Source organism: Bufo gargarizans, chromosome 8, assembly GCF_014858855.1.
Source record: "Bufo gargarizans isolate SCDJY-AF-19 chromosome 8, ASM1485885v1, whole genome shotgun sequence".
In the NCBI taxonomy this organism is placed as follows: Eukaryota; Metazoa; Chordata; class Amphibia; order Anura; family Bufonidae; genus Bufo; species Bufo gargarizans.
In genome coordinates this window covers 114614963-114631743 of record NC_058087.1, presented here as the reverse complement: position 1 = coordinate 114631743, position 16781 = coordinate 114614963, and positions in this window count along the sequence as shown.

Below are 16781 nucleotides of genomic sequence, written 5' to 3'. Positions count from 1 at the left end.
TACGCGAAAATTAGCTGCCATTACATTCGCAAAAAAAAACTATTCGTGTTACGGTGTTTCCGTCTAAACCACTGTAAGTATTTCACATATAGCGTACATTGAGATAATTTTCTGCCCTCAAATATTATCGGACATCATATCGTTTACTTACTGAGTGACCCTTCAAATACCAGTGCATATAGCTTATTGTACAACGGTTCTTATAATGCGGAAAAGCGGTCATTAATAATTCGCATTATTCAATTCGTATGATGTAAGTTTGTTAGTCTATTGCATCATCTTATGCGCATATCACTAGTGCCATATCACTATATAAATCAAGGCACTCCCTGGTATCCACTTTGTGGGTTTAGTTTTTGGAGAGTTAGGAGCTAGTGCTTGTGAGCTGTTGGTTTCTATTGAGCAAAAAAGTTTGCATTGTTACTTTTATTTAGCTAGTTAGTGTTAGGTAGTACTAGTGATTGATTAGGGAATAGCTTTTAGGGTCTCAATTATTAGATAGGTTAGATTAGTTAGGTAAAAGATTCAAGATAGAGTTAGCTGATAGGTTTTAGTGCAGGGATCTGTGTAGGGCATATAGGTATAGGGACTATTGTAGCAAAAACGAGATGGGGGGCGGCACCACTCGCAGCGGCTCAGCGTGCCAGAATCCAATGCCGTATATGGCTGGGGAGGACACACACAGGCGGCGGTGCTCAGCTGTGAGAGCGAGATTCAAATCGAAGGTAGTATAAGATGAAAAGAAATAGCGGCACTCACCAGTGTGGTCAAAGAAAGTTTGCAGCTTTATTGTAATCCACAGTAACATCAGGCAGTGGGGGAGAGGCAGTTCACAGCACGCATAGATCAGCGGCGGCCGTTTCGCGCTAAATGCGCTTCATCTGGCTGAACGTCAATGCGTGCTGGTGCACAACTCCTTTTTAAATGCCGGCGTGAGCTGCTGCCATGGAAACTGACAACTCAGGTCACGTCCGTACTAAGGAGGTAATTAAAACAACGTATATATATTAAAACCATATACAAACAATGCGTATGCAATAGCCAAAGGGTGCGCACATACAGAACAGAAAAGAGGGGGAAAGACCCTGCATATTTGGGATACTACAGAAACGGACTTAAATCATTTCTGTCATTGAGTCCTAATTCCCCTAGGGCTCCTGTACGTAATATCCACTTAGCTTCTCTCTGTAGCAAGAGGCGGTGTCTATCTCCCCCTTGAGGGGGCGTGGATACAACTTCCAACCCGGAAAAAGAGATACACTTCGTATCACCATTGTGAATGTTTCTGATGTGTTCTATCAGTCTCGGGCAGCCTTTGCCAGTTTTGATAGAATTAAAGTGTTCTCTTATCCGTTCAAAGAGACATCTGATGGTTTTACCGATGTAAAACCGTCCACAAGTGCACAACAATAAGTAAACTACATGAGTACTACGGCAATTGATAAAAGTATTGACTATATGCCGAATACCGGCAAATTCAATAATCTTTTTCTGCGAGTTATTGGTGCAAAGTGAACAGTTTCCACATTTGTAATTACCATTAGGTAGATTACTTTTGAGCCAATTTTTTCTGCTGTCTTTTTGGAGCCTACTTCTGACGATTTTATCCTTGACAGTGTGACTCCTTCTAAAGGAAATAAGGGGTCTCTGTCCTGTCAGCTCATTCAGAGTTGCGTCCCTCCTTAACACATCCCAGTTTTTAAATATGACTGATCGGATACGGTCAGCCATAGGGCTGTATTTAAAGGAGAACGCAAATCTACTACTTCTAACTGAATCTGCACCTTTTTCCTTTTTCCGGTTCTCACCCCTCAAGAGATAATCTTGTGACAAATTTTCCTCTACTCTTTCTATATCTTTATTGAGTGTGTTTTCAGGGTAGCCTCTCTTCATTAAACGTTGTTTGAGGTCATTAGCCTGTCTACGGTAACCACTATCTCTGCTGTTTATGCGTCTAAGTCTGATGAATTGTCCGTATGGAACAGCTTTTTTGACACTCTCTGGATGGAAGCTGTCGTGGTGGAGCAAGGAGTTGGTTTCGGAAGCCCTCCGTGACCAACTCGTCGCCTTCCACCAAGACAGCCACATCCAGGAATTCCAGTTTATCTCCTCCAAAGTTTACGGTGAAGGTCATGCCCATGTCATTCTTATTCATATATTCAACAAAATGATTGCACTCTTCCTCTGTGCCTTCCCAGACTATGAATATATCGTCTACAAACCGTAGGTATGTCTTCAATTTAGACAGAAAAGGATTGTTGACAGAATAAACATACCTGTCCTCTAGTCTGGAAAGGTACATATTGGCGAAGGTGCAGGAGACGGGGGTCCCCATAGCCGTGCCGAGTTTTTGTCTGAACCACTCGCCATCAAATTGGAATATGTTGTTAGTTAAAACGAATTTGAGCGCCTCCCCTACAAACTCACAATATACAGGGCTCTTACCCAGGTTCGCCACGATGTCAAGGACCGCCTCTACACCGGCATCATGAGGGATGCGGGTGTAGAGGCTTTCCACATCGAGGGATACCAAATGGTAATTCTTCTGCCAACAGATTTTTGTTCCTCGCTAGTGATGTTAGGTTGGGCGGTGGAATATATTACCGCTTTAATATCCCTCATGACTTGGTATTGGAAGATATCAATGCTACTCCCAGCGGGCATAGGTGGGCAAAAAGTGGATCTAACTCCACCACTGAATGGTACAACGGACACATCACAAGAGGATGCCTCAGTGGTATCCATGTCAGTTAGGATCCCTAGGGGAATTAGGACTCAATGACAGAAATGATTTAAGTCCGTTTCTGTAGTATCCCAAATATGCAGGGTCTTTCCCCCTCTTTTCTGTTCTGTATGTGCGCACCCTTTGGCTATTGCATACGCATTGTTTGTATATGGTTTTAATATATATACGTTGTTTTAATTACCTCCTTAGTACGGACGTGACCTGAGTTGTCAGTTTCCATGGCAGCAGCTCACGCCGGCATTTAAAAAGGAGTTGTGCACCAGCACGCATTGACGTTCAGCCAGATGAAGCGCATTTAGCGCGAAACGGCCGCCGCTGATCTATGCGTGCTGTGAACTGCCTCTCCCCCACTGCCTTATGTTACTGTGGATTACAATAAAGCTGCAAACTTTCTTTGACCACACTGGTGAGTGCCGCTATTTCTTTTCATCTTATACTACCTTCGATATAGGTATAGGGAGTTAGGGACTTGAAAACACAAATTGTTATAGATTAGGTTAGTGTTTAGGGTTATTTAGAACAGATTTTAGGTTAGGTCAGTTAGGGATTTAGGGTAATTTTGTGTCTTTCTGTCTGTCCTTGTTAAAAAGTTTTGTTTTAATCGTTTTTTGTTTGACTGTCTTTAGTTTACTTTTTTTTGTTTTATCTTTGTTACATCTGTTTTGTCTTTGCGTCTGATTGTCCGCGTTTTTAGTGTTTTACAGTTAAAAAAAAAAAAAAAAAGTTTGGTTCTTTCTGTTTAGCTTTGTTACATCTGTCTTTTCTTTGTGTTTTATTGTCCGTGTTTTTAGTGTTTTACAGTTAAAAAAAAAAAAAAAAAAAAGTTTGGTTCTTTCTGTTTAGCTTTGTTACATCTGTCTTTTCTTTGTGTTTTTTTGTCCGCCTTTTCTGTGTTTTACAGTTAGAGAGAAAAAAAAAAAAAAAAGGTTGGTTATTTCTGTTTAGATTTGTTACATCTGTCTTGTCTTTGCGTCTGATTGTCCGCGTTTTTTCTGTTCTATAGTTAGAAAAAAAAAAGTTTTGTTTTTTGTTTAGTTACATTTGTCTTGTATTTCCGTTTGATTGTCTCCGTTTTTCTTTGTTAGTTTTATAAAACCCAAAAAAAGGTTTAGTTTGTTCTGTGTTTGTGTCTGATTGTCTGTGTGTTTCTGTGTTTGTCATAAAAAACAAAAAAAAAGTTTTATATTTTCTTCGAATTAGTTAGGTTTTTAAGTTAGGGGTTTTATTTGAGGTTTATTACTTTCATTTATTTTATTTCATTTTTTTTACATAAATTTTTTTTTTTTCAAAAAGTCCCTACCCCAAAAAAGTTTTACCAAAAACACATTTTAAATTAGTTTCATAAATAAACTAAATATGAGTGCACGGGGCCGCGCAGGCAGCCGCGGTAGAGGAGTCAGTTCCGATGCTGGACCGCTGCCAGCACGGGGCCGCTCCTCCAGTCACGGACAGGCAGGGGCAGATGGCAGGGGTGTCCGCCTGATCCGTGACTTCTTTGGTTTTAGCAGTCGTCCAAGGGCCATACAGTCTCAGGACGCCGAGAAAGTGATGGCTTTGGTGGCTGACTCCAGTGCCACGGAGTCCTCAGCCCCAGTTCACAGCAGCAGCAGTAGCGGCAGATCTACGCCTCCTATACAAGCAACCCCCACCCCCACAGAATTGTCCCCGCTCATGTTCGAAGACGAGGACACTGAGCTGGACATTCTGGGGGAGGCTATGCAGGAGGCTGAAATGCAGTTCAGCCCTCAAGATGGGCAGGACTTTTTGGAAGGGATTGGGGATAACGAGGAGGAGGGGGGAACTATACGTACCCCTTTGAAATCCCTTCCAACAGGTGCGGGTGGTTTGAAAAACACCAAACCCGCACCTAGTCAGACCCAGGTGTCAGCGAGGGGACAGCGGATCCCAGTCAGGGGCTCCATGTCAGCTGTTCCCCTCAGTCCACCACAGTTTGGCACCGGGTCTGACATTGCAGATGAGGAGGAGGGTGACGCCGAATGGGTGCCACCTACTTTGGCAGGTGACAGCAGCACTGAAGAAGGTAGGCACCCGAGGCAAACGGTGCGCCAGGTCTCCAGGGAGCCCATTGGTAGGGGCTCTACTGTTGATAGTAGCAGAGAGCAGCAGCAGCATGCTCCACCTGTGCGCACCGAGACCCAACAGGCGCAAGCCAGCACCACCCCATCGGACAGGAGGTTGGTGCGGAAGTCGCCTGTTTGGGCTTTCTTCACCCTGGCAACAGATGATGTTACTGTTGCCATTTGTAACCTCTGCCATGCCAGGGTGAGGAGAGGGAGGTCAGTTGCTCGGCTGGGTACCACAGCCCTGAACCAGCACGTGCGACTGAACCACTGGCGGGAGTGGGAACAGAGCAAGAGTGGTAGTAGCAGCAGCGCCACCGGCAGTGTGCAGGGGACAGCAGCTCCTGCCACTGTACAGCAGCTCCCCCTCTCAATTGCTACTGATTCCCACCCCCCAGCTCCCTCTAGTAGAGGTATTGGTACCGGCAGCCATCCCTCTGCAACCAGTGCACCCTCTTCTATCTCCTCCTCTGCCGTCCGGCGCCAGCCATCAGTTGCTGATGCTTTTGAACACACCGCGCCCTATGCCCCAGGGGACCGACGTGTGCGTTCACTCAATGGGCTCCTGGCAAGGGTTATTGCCCAACATCTGCTTCCGTACAATCTGGTTGACAGCAACCCATTTAGGCAGATGTTGGAGCAGGCCCAACCCAGATGGCGTGTCCCCAGCCGCCATTACTTTGCCAGGACTGGCGTCCCTGCCCTACACCAGCACCTTGTGCAGAATGTATGCCTGTCACTGGATCATGCTGTCAGCGACAGGGTGCATCTCATAATGGATGCTTGGACCAGCAGGCATGGGCAGGGTCGATACCTAAGCTTTACAGCCCATTGGGTTTCCCTCCGAGGCGCCGGGGAGGGAACGGCGGCATCTGAGTTTGTGGTGCCGCCCCGGGGTGTCCATGGGAGAAATGCTCCTCTCCCGCAAGCCACAGTCTCCACTGTTGCTGAGCCCCCAAGCAAGCATCCCCGTAGCTACGCAAGTGTGGGGCACGTCCGCTGCCAGGCTGTGCTCCAGCTTGTGAGCTTGGGGGAACGGAGACACACTGGACCTGATGTTCTGTCCGCACTACAGGCTCAGGTCCAGGAGTGGCTGACACCCCGAAGTCTCCAGGCAGGTATGGTTGTCTGTGACAACGGCAGCAACCTACTCGCCGCCCTTCAGGCTGGCAGTCTCACACACGTGCCCTGCATGGCACATGTCCTTAACCTTGTGGTTCAGAAATTCCTCCGCACTTACCCAGGGTTGAGTGACATTGTGCAGAGGGTGCGTAGGATTGCCAGCCACTTCCGCCGATCCCCAACCGCAGCCGCGTCCCTGTCCAAACTGCAGCGGGACAACAGCTTGCCTACCCACAGGCTGATTATGGACAGTGTGACGCGGTGGAACTCCACCCTCAACATGCTGGAGAGGTTGTGGGAGCAGCGACGGGCGGTGAGGGAATATCTGCTGGAGCTAGGCACTCCAGGGCCATCACACCCACTCCCCTATGTCACTAATGCGGAGTGGGGGCAGATTCAGCAAGTCTGCCACGTGTTGGCCCCATTCGAGCAGGCGACAAAGATGGTCAGCAGGGAGCATGTTGGCCTCAACGACGTGCTCCCCTTAGTGTTCCTGCTGGACAGGACACTAGATCGCCTGCTTGAGGCTGGGGAGAGTGCCTTGGTGGAGCATGAAGAGTCAACCATGCTCCACCATGACCAGGCCCAGGACGACGAGGAGGAGGATGAATTAGTAGACATCCAGGAGTCTGGGCTTGGTCAGGAGGGAGAGCCGGTGCTGGGGGCACCGATAGTCCGGGGGTGGGGCACCTCCGACCGGGAGCAGCGGCATCGGCAGCAGGAGGACCAAGAGGTCATGGTCCCGGGTAGCTCTGAAGAGTCACAGCGGGCTGTGCTCTTTCCCATGGCTGCCCATATGCTGCGATGCCTCAGGAGGGACCCCCGGATCATAAAAATAAAGGAGAGGGATGAGTTTTGGTTGGCCACCCTTTTAGACCCTCGCTGCAAGGGGAAACTGGAGCAGTTTCTACCAGCCAGCCGGAGGCAGGCCCGTATTGAAAAATTGCGGGCCTGTCTGGTCCACCGGCTGGAGGAGGCAAACCCTAGGCCTCACGCTCCAGTTCTCCCCGCCCATCTCACCCAGCAGGTGGCTGGAACCAGCAGCACCAGCCGAGCAGGTGACCTTATGGGTGAGATGAGGCTGTTCTACCAGTCTGCGCGACCCAGTACCACAAGCAGCAGCAGCATCAGTCACCACCAGCGGCTGGCCCGCATGGTGGCAGACTACATGGGGTCCGTTGGTGCTTCCGACAGCATGAACACCGACGACCCCATGGAGTACTGGGTTGCCAGGCTGGACACCTGCCGTGAGCTGGCTCAGTATGCGCTGGAGTTACTTTCTTGCCCCCCCCCCTCCAGCGTACTGTCTGAGCGGACTTTCAGCGCGGCAGGTGGGGTGGTCACCGACAAGAGGACCCGTCTGTCCACTGACTCTGTGGACAGACTCACATTCATTAAAATGAATGAGTCCTGGATCGGCAGTGACTTCTTGGCCCCCGCTGTCGGTTCAGGGCGCTGAAGGGTCCCTTGTTCATCCCTCTCCTTTGCTCTCCCTCCAATTCTCTGTTGTTTTTTAATGTATGCAGGCCTCATTCAATACCATTTTCAATTATCCTCTGTTGGATGCTGTCTTCTGTCCAGACTCCTGATATATATGAGTCATCTAGGGGCCTAAAAACACTCTTTCTACTGCTGCTGCTACATGTCCTGCTGATTTGAGCCTAGCTATATGCAGGCCTCATTCAATACCATTTTCTAATATCCTCTGTTGGATGCTGTCTCCTGTCCAGACTCCTGATATATATGAGTCATCTAGGGGCCTAAAAACACTCCTACTACTGCTGCTGCTACATGTCCTGCTGATTTGAGCCTAGCTATATGCAGGCCTCATTCAATACCATTTTCAAATATCCTCTGTTGGATGCTGTCTCCTGTCCAGACTCCTGATATATATGAGTCATCTAGGGGCCTAAAAACACTCTATCTACTGCTGCTGCTACATGTCCTGCTGATTTGAGCCTAGCTATATGCAGGCCTCATTCAATACCATTTTCAATATCCTCTGTTGGATGCTGTCTCCTGTCCAGACTCCTGATATATATGATGTCATCTAGGAGCCTAAAAACACTCCTACTACTGCTGCTGCTGCATGTCCTGCTGATTTGAGCCTAGCTATATGCAGGCCTCATTCAATACCATTTTCAAATATCCTCTGTTGGATGCTGTCTTCTGTCCAGACTCCTGATATATATGAGTCATCTAGGGGCCTAAAAACACTCTTTCTACTGCTGCTGCTACATGTCCTGCTGATTTGAGCCTAGCTATATGCAGGCCTCATTCAATACCATTTTCAAATATCCTCTGTTGGATGCTGTCTCCTGTCCAGACTCCTGATATATATGAGTCATCTAGGAGCCTAAAAACACTCCTACTACTGCTGCTGCTACATGTCCTGCTGATTTGAGCCTAGCTATATGCAGGCCTCATTCAATACCATTTTCAATTATCCTCCTCTGTTGGATGCTGTCTCCTGTCCAGACTCCTGATATATATGTGTCATCTAGGAGCCTAAAAACACTCCTACTACTGCTGCTGCTACATGTCTTGTTGATTTGTGCCTAGCTATATGCGGGCCTCATTCAATACCATTTTCTAATATCCTCTGGTGGATGCAGCTGACTGTCCTGATCTATATGAGTCACGTAGGGGCCTAATAAGACTACAATTTGTGCTTTGATGTGTGTGTATACTATTTTTCAATTAATTTAACAACATAGTCAACATTTCAATGCTGATGTTTTACAGGTTTACAGTTTATTTTGGCCTTAAATTGTAGCTTTAATACTATTTCTTTAGTACACTTACAAAATTAAATACATTTTTTTTATTAGATAATATTATTGGAGCAACCAAGTTGAAAATTAAGTAATGTGTTTATATATTTTTCTGCTCCATATTCTTTTTTCTTTTAAATTCATAAACAACAATGCAGAAATATATATTTTCTGATTCTGTAAAAATTATGTTTGTAATTTACAGAAAAGTCATAACAGTGTCAAGTATCAAACATAGAGCGAAATATTCATAGATTGACATGAGTCCTACAATGGGTGTAATAAATGTTATAAACAATTTGACTAAAATTGAAGTGTAGAACTGATAAGTAAAAGGTTGATATTTTAGATATATGTAAATATAAACTTTATAATCCAGATTGGCAATAACTTAAATTTTTTGGGGTAAAACAAAATTACTAAAAACACAATCAAGTTCTTCCGGTTAAGGCGCCGCCATGTGAGGGAGTCGAGTGCGTGAGCTCCGCAGCACATTAGACAATAATCGCCATGTGAACTTGTAACACCTCTTTTATACAATATGAAGATAGTGTCATGGAACGTTAAAGGGTTACGTTCACCCCAAAAACGTAACAAGATATTGGGACGGTTAAAACTTTTAGGGGCCAACATAGCAATGTTGCAAGAAACTTATCGGAAAGCGACTTTTGCAGAATGAAGAAACAGTGGGTGGGGACGGTGGTGGGTTGTCCCGCAGTGAATCGCAAGGCTGGAGTATGTTTTCTCCTTCACAGGAATCTGGCTTGTGACGTACTGGTGACTGAACCTGACTACCAAGGCCGTTGTTGTGTTCTGCACATCAAAGTTGGGTCAGAATAAATTATGACTTATAATGTCTATGGACCTAATGTGGACAATAAGCAATCTTTTGATGATTTGGCCAGTAAAATTAATAGAGACCCTGTCCCGAAGCGGAATGTTGGGGGAGACCTGAACACTGTATTCAACACTGTGGATGATAGGAAAAAGTTAAACACCCACGTTGAGGCGATTCAAACGCGCAATAGTTTCATAGAACCCTTCCTACTAGATACTGCTCTACTTCACACCTGGAGGTATGCGAATCCAGAGGGTAGAGAGTTTACATTCTATTCCACACCATATGACTCATGGTCCAGGATAGATTATTTCCTAGTGTCGGAAACACTGAAGCCTAGGGTAGCGGAACCAAAAATACATGACATGGTGCTCTCGGATCACACTACAATTTATATAGGTTTTTTAGAGCCGCAGCCTAAAGGCCAGGATATTATGTGTAGGTTACCCTTTTACTTGTATAACGATGATAACTTTAGAGATATTGTCCTAGGCTGGTATCTAGAGTACAGAGGAGATAAAGTTTCTAGTGTATCTAACCCCTCGCTGTTCTGGGATGCTGCCAAGGCTGTCCTTAGAGGGAGGATGATGGCTTCTGTAAGGGGACTTAAAAAAAAGATCACTCAACAACTGCAAGATCATAGGGAGAGGTTGCGGCTGCGACAGTAGGGCGCGATTAGGCAGATTAACTCCTCCGAAGGACTTGATTAATTGATCGATCTGCAGCTGTGCATCATTGAGCTGCTGATACTCAATTGCTCACTGTTTTTAGGCTGCCCAGACCGTTTGTCAGTCACTTTTTTCTGGGGTGATCGGCGGCCATTTTGTGTATTGTGGTGCGCCAGCACAAGCTGCAACCAAGTGCATTTAACCCTCAATGGTGTGGTTGTTTTTTGGCTAAAGCCTACATCAGGGTGAAGCTGTCACACCAAGTGCATTTAACCAGCAATAGTCTGTTCATTTTTTGGCCATATACTACATCAGGGGCAAGCTGCGCCTGTCACCAAGTGCATTTAACCCTCAGTAGTGTGGTTGGTCAAGCTGTCACACCAAGTGCATTTAACCAGCAATAGTGTGGTTTTTTTTTTGGCCATATCCCAGTCTAAATCCATGTCAGTAAATCCATACCGGTCACCCAGCGCCTAAATACTAGGCCTCAAATTTATATTCCGCTAATTCTGTCTTTACCGCTGTACTGTTCTGGCTGGGCAAGTTATTTATTGTCCGTCAAAGCACATTTTTTGTTCTGGGTTGAAATACAATTCCCAATTTAGCAATTTCATAATTTAGTGGTGTGATGAATACCACCCCTCGAGTCCGCTGACATCAACCACGTCGAGCTCACGAGACCTGGTATGATCACGGGGTTTACCAAAAACGTGAAGTTACGCCCTCCAGAGGAGCACGTAAGGTCAGGCTGGTATAGTTTACACACACACCTCCTGTCCACGCGGGCACAGAGAGGCAACAAGCTGGAAGGGCCTTTTCACTGCCGCAGTGAAAACAGCCCACACTCAGCCCGGGTAACTGCCACCAGTTTCTCGTTTGATATAAGCCCGGTCCGCTAACGGGATTATATAGGGTCAGAAACCAACCCGCGGTAGCTTATAACTAGGCCAAAACACGGACGTGGGGATTCGTGATCGAGATACAAGATAGCACAAGATTAAATTATAGATTTAATCGCTATAAGAGCACACTAGATATAACACACTATACACAGACAATATATATACAGTGGTCTGAGGTTACAGATTACAGGGTATATGGTTACAATAGGATTAAGCAGTGTGAAAGTAAGTTAGCAAGTATGATGAAAGTTCCTTGGCGATGTCCTGAGCTGGAGGCCACACGAGGGGCTGTGATCTCCTGCTATTTCCTGGGTCCCTCTAAACACATGGGTAGAATGTGACCCCTCTTCAGAGAAAAGACGCCGCCTACTTGCTGGCATCAGGCTTTTAACCTGTAGCTGGTCCATCCCCTCCCTGCCTCAGGGAGGGGTTTAACTCCCCCTCTTCTGGGCTGATGGTGAATGACCCACAAAACCCTTTAGGGGTCATAGCTCCAGACCAGAGGGTCACAGGGAGATGGTTCTGGGACTAATGGACCTGCCTGGGTTCCGGCTACAATTAGAGCCCAAACCTGGTACCGGTAGGTGGCTTCTATGGGGAAGATATGGGTATCTCCCTACCCCGACTGGGTACGAGTAAACAAAGACCATGGGACCTTACCTCGTGGCCACCGTGACACAAATATGTATCTGGTTTGCGCCTGCGATGGCCAGGTGATTCATAATTCCTTATGAGAGGTAGGTGCCAATATGTCTAGGAAATCTCATTGATCCAGGCAAAAGCAGATACCCCCTGCTGGGGGGGGTTTTCTGCAAGATTCAGCTGGCTCCAAACTGGTGCATGGAGGTGTGAACTTTTCCTTGAAGCAGGGCCCTCCTGTGGAGTTCCTTACCTCTGTCAGCACATGGGGGGTGTAAACTTATTTTGCATGTACCCTGAGTCATGCCAAGAGGTGCATAAAATTACAATCAGGGCTGGGGGCTTTGAAGCAGTGAAATCCCTACCTCTGCTGTCTGTCAGCAAATGGTGGGTGTGAGGACATGGCTGACAGTAAATATTAATCCATATTCCTCACAAGTGGTTTCTGCTATATGAGAGCTATTTGAAATCTATCCCTAAAAGGGTATATAATATTCAAGGTGCACATAGGGTCATTCAGAATAACTTCACACACACGCTACTGTGCATTTCCAAGTCTAATTCTGTCAGTAAATCTATACGGGTCACCCAGCGCCTAAATACTAGGCCTCAAATTTATATTCAGCTGAATTTGAATACAATACATTGGGCCAAATAAGTTGTGGGTGACGTGAAGCCTGATTTTCTGCTATGATATGAAGACTGATTCTCTGCTGACATGAAGCCAGATTGTCTGTTACGGGACCTCTCTCCTCTGCCTGTGTGCTGGGCCTAAATATATGACAATGGACTGTTGCATTGGTGGCTGACGTGAAGCATGATTCTCTGCTATGATATGAAGACTGATTCTCTGCTGACATGAAGCCAGATTCTCTGTTACGGGACCTGTCTCCTCTGCCTGGGTGCCGGGGCCTAAATATCTGAGAATGGACTGTTCCAGTGGTGGGTGACGTGAAGCCAGATTCTCTGCTATGGGACCTCTCTCCAATTGATTTTGGTTAATTTTTATTTATTTAATTTTTATTTTAATTCATTTCCCTATCCACATTTGTTTGCAGGGGATTTACCTACATGTTGCTGCCTTTTGGAGCCCTCTAGCCCTTTCCTGGGCTGTTTTACAGCCTTTTTAGTACCGAAAAGTTCGGGTCCCCATTGACTTCAATGGGGTTCGGGTTCGGGATGAAGTTCGGATCGGGTTCGGATCCCGAACCCGAACATTTCCGGGAAGATCGGCCGAACTTCTCGAACCCGAACATCCAGGTGTTCGCTCAACTCTACTCACATTGCATTGACAAAACTGATGTTACCAAGAGATAAGGGGGGTTTGAACGTACCAAATATTAGAATGTACAACTTAGCGTGCCTTTTCAGACACTGCCTGGACTGGATACAGGGGACTAGCCACTTATCCAACTTCAACCTGTAAACCCACTTGTCCCATCCATGGCCATTAGTTAACTTGCTTCATACGAGAAGGCAGTTCCTGACGCCAGGTTTGAAACAATCTCCTTTAAACGTGATATGATGGTGGCGTGGAAGGAGGCACGTAAGCTGGCAAAAAGGCCAATTCCTTGCGTCTAGGGTATTGAAGTTGTGGAAGCATCCAGAACTCCCACACGGGAGTACAAATAAGATGTTCAAGGTCTGGAGGGCTAAGGGCATTGGGACTTTGCTTGATCTCCTTTATATCCCTGATAAAAGATACCTAAACTTTGCAGAGTTCTGTCAGAAGTATGGCATGGGGGGTTCGCTCGCTCTTCCCTTCCAACAAGTCTACCTATTTTGTAGGGAGAGATTGCGTAATGTCACCGAGGATTGTTTAGGGAACTCTTTGGTTTTCTCGCTGGGTGGTGGAAAATCTATAATTTCCTTCTCTCACATCTACCAAGTGATGCGTGACTCAAATAATAAAGCCTCTGCACAAACTCTTTTAAAAGGTGGGAAAAGGTGCTTGATGTCACAGCTGATGCTGAACAGATCCTGCATGAATGGATTAGGGTATGCAAAGCAGTGCCATGTGAAGTATGGAGGGAAAGGCATCTTCGTCTAATACAAGCGGCCATTTATGCTTTTACCTTTCCTCAAAAAATTGAATATGGCTTTTCTAAATGCTTGTCTGAAATGTGGGTTGGATAAGGCAGATCTGGTGCATTGTGTTTGGGTATGCGCACAGGTTCAACATTTCTGGTAGCATGTCAGATGCTGGATTAAGTGTACACTGGGATTCACCTTGACTCAGAAACCAGAGGTTCTTCTCTTTCATGTCTATGGAGAGACTACCCCTCCCCCCCAGGCTGTAGTAGATACAGCCCTAGTGGTATCATTGCGCTGTTTACTGCAAAACTGGTTGAAGGCAGAGGTGCCCAAGATGCATGAGGTCATGTCGCAGGTGAGGCGTTTTATGTACCTATATAAAACTGAGGAAGAGCAAAACAAAGATAAAAAGACCTAATGGTTTTCCAAGAGCTGGAGGATCTTTATTAAAAAAAGTTTTCCCCAGGATGAAATTAAAAACATAATGCAAACATTAGAAATCACAGATTGGTATATTTTGGAGGCACTTCACGGCACGTTAGGGGTGCTATCTCTTGAGGAAGCAGCTGCGTAGGGTGAAAGGTATATGACACACTACACTATAGGGTAACTCCTATTGAGATGTACGAGCTCAATTATGGAAATGGTGATTATCGTCATGATGGGGGCTTTTGGGAAATGTTTTTACTGTTATAAAAACTGGAAATTATTTATCACTAACTGTATTTGACCTGTATTCAAAAGTCTATACTTTTTTTGCTTACTAATGGTACTAATAAAGAAATGTAAAAAATAAATTAATAAATAACACAATCAAAATCCTTTGAAATGTTTAACAGTGAAAGTAGGTTTTTTTTTTTTCAAAAGAAAACACAATGAGAAGGAAACTCAAGACATTGGTACCGAACATTTGTTTTCAATACCCTTATGAAAAAACATAATATTTATTTAATTTTGATCTAAGAAAAATGTATATGCTAGGGAGCTTATAGATTGGACTCTGAAGCAATTTCATAATTTTATGTTGACGGATGATTCAGGATTTAACATGTTCCAGAGTGATACGCTCAAATAAAAAAGCCTATCATGCCTAGTGCCTACTGTACAAGCCTGTGGGTCCAGTGCTATATTCTCGAGTTGCTACAGTTGTTCAAGTGTATGTTCAGCATTGAGCAACAGTATGTTTTGAAAGAATTAGGTCACAGAAATAATTCAACAGATCAAGTGACCCGGTTAATAATACATTAAATAATGTTTTCTGCCGTGATGCCATGAGCAGTCTTCAAGAAGACAATGCCATCATGCATCTTGTATCACATACACGGCAGCTGTCTGTCTCAGAGGGCCTGTTAGCACAGCGCAGCGTTGCTGATGCTCTGGGGATAGGGCGCAAAATAGTCAGCCACTTCAAACATTCAAACCTGGCATACTCTCGCTTGCAAGATATTGAAAAGCAGCTTGGTCAACCAATTAAAAGGCTTCAACAAGACGTGCAGACTCGTTGGAACAGCACGTTTTACATGCTTCAGTCATTGAATGAGCAGAAACGGGCACTAGGAGTATATATATGTCTGAGCATGAGCTTCCGGCCACTTTATCTGCAAACTACTGGAATCTAATGGAGAAAGTGTTACACGACTTGGCTCCCTTTGAAGAGCTGACACGTCCAGTGAGTTCTGCGGATGCTTCTGCGTCAGAAGTTATTCCTGCTGTGACTGTGCTGCAGAGACTGCTATCAAAAGAGGATGATGACCATGGTATTAAAACAATGAAGGGCACTTTGCTTGCTGCTTTGCAGAAACAATTTTCGGATACAGAGCGCAATCCACTATACTACATAGCAACAATAATTGATGCAAGGTAATGCAGTAACTTTTAAATAAAGCTTTAATTTGCTCATAAATCTTGGGGGGGGGGGGGGGTGGATGATGTGTTTCATCATGAAACACATCATTCCTCCCAACATTTATGTGCTCACAATGTCTCCCAATTAAGGTTTCAAATAATTGAGCAGGTGCTGCCACCGCGTAGAGGTGGCAACAGGTTGCTATTACTGAAGAAACGTGAACGTTTTTGGATCCATACCCTGCAGACCATTGAACCGAGAGGTTTAAATCGAGAATATGATTTGAGTGCATTCCTGTAAGATCTAAAGAAATTTTTATTGTAACCACATCTTCAATGTACTATATGTATTCTTTATTCATTTAAGTCACAGAAAAAATGAAAATATTGAAACATTTGGAAAAAAGAAAAGAAAAAAGAATAAAAGAGCAGTAAGATTTAATATGTTGTCATTTTGAGATAGCCAGTGGATTATTTGGGATATATTATTATTATTACAGCGAATATGTTTATTGTAATTTCCAGATTTGTTGTATCCTATGTCCACCATTGTTTTCTCCTTTCTGTAACACTTTCAAAGATGTAATTGTATCATATACAGCATAGTACTGTGTTGCAACAATGTAGAGAATTGTTGCACCTTATAATTTGTATTTCCGTTTCTATGGTGATGTGACTTCATCACGTTCGACGCCCATGTAGGCGGGATATTTAAATGTGTTTCATGCAATAGTTCATTGTGCTTGACAAAGGCTCACACCTGAGCCGAAACACGTGTCGCTTCTGCGCTATTTCCTCCTATGCTGAAATAAAATCTGAAGATTCTACCCGTGAAGTGCCGGTCTTCTATTCCATATTGTAAGTGGGCTTTTCATACCCTGGACGCAAGCACCACGACTCTGAACAGAGGAGTGCCGACTGTCTTTCCTTTTTGGTATTTTACAACATTTATGAGCAAATTGTATATATATAATTTTTCTCGGTATAAAGATAGATTCTTTTCCAATGCTGACAGTGCCAGGCAGGTAAAAGAAATATTTGTTGCTGAACTTCAAAAGCTTTCGGAAGACACAGCCACGCTTGAGGAAGAACCAGCTGTCAAAAAACCGCACCATGACAAGCCGAGTACCAG